Here is an 812-nt window from a genome sequence, read left to right as displayed (position 1 = left end):
CCGGGCCTGCCAGGCCGAGTGCTTTACCGCGGGCGGGCGCCGAGTCGCGCGGTCACCGACTGCAGGCGGCGGCAGCTCCAACCTTTCTAGGGGCCTTGAGAGGAGGGGAAGGGGGGAGGGGGGAGAACTTTTGCTGTGGCAGCTTCGGCAACAGCTCCCACCCCTGCGCCTTTCTCCTCTTCCTCCCCCTCCTCCTCCTCCTCTTCCTCCTTCTCTTCCTCCTCCCAGAGCAGTAGAGACGCAGACATGCCGCAGCTAGAGCGCCGCCGCGGTCGCCGCCACTGCCGGCCCGGTGCATTGTGGGAAGCCCCGCACACGGGAAGCGCTCCGCGGCGCCCGCCCTCGTCTGGCGCAGAGACCTGGCTGGGAAGACACAGCGTGGCTTCGATTCCGGCGCCTGCGTGTCACCAGCCCAGGGTGGCCGTGGAAGCTGGACCCGAGCCGCAGGCCCCCCAGGCTGGGCCCGGGAAGAAAGCGGTTTGAAAAAGATCGGAACTGAGGAACTGTCTTAGAGCGGGGGACTCCCTGCTCCTTCAGCCTTAACCAATGCCCAGCGTTCAGAGAAGTGGAGGACTCGGGGATTCGGGAGCGTTTCAGGCCTGGGGAAATGGAAGGGTCGGGGACCTAGATGAAAGGTTATTTGCCAGAAATTTCTTGGCTTTTTCACTTATTCTCTCTTAACTAGTCCTCCGCCGCAACCTCCAGTCGTTGGCCTCCACCACCTTCAAATGCCACCTTTTCCGGAAGATGTAGCCCTGCGTCCTTGAAACTGGCAAACCCTATTAGTGTCCGCAAGCTGAGATGCGGGGTGT

General features: G+C 62.7%; 1 protein-coding gene across 4 annotated transcripts in view; it reads right to left on the bottom strand.

The window, feature by feature from the left end:
• ZNF148 (zinc finger protein 148) overlaps positions 1–277 on the bottom strand; it is a 144,664-nt gene extending 144,387 nt beyond the window's left edge. For 3 of the 4 annotated variants that reach the window (XM_011950763.1, XM_011950764.1, XM_011950766.1), the window contains exon 1: positions 28–277. The gene's annotated coding sequence lies outside the window, so the exon portion shown is untranslated. The remainder of the gene's footprint in view (positions 1–27) is intronic. The other variant, XM_011950765.1, reaches the window with a different exon arrangement.
• Between the last annotated feature and the right edge of the window lie 535 nt (positions 278–812).

This window comes from Colobus angolensis, unplaced genomic scaffold, assembly GCF_000951035.1.
Source record: "Colobus angolensis palliatus isolate OR3802 unplaced genomic scaffold, Cang.pa_1.0 Scaffold31, whole genome shotgun sequence".
Classification (NCBI taxonomy): Eukaryota; Metazoa; Chordata; class Mammalia; order Primates; family Cercopithecidae; genus Colobus; species Colobus angolensis.
Note: the sequence above shows the minus strand (reverse complement) of the source record. Positions and strands in the feature narration are given on the sequence as shown.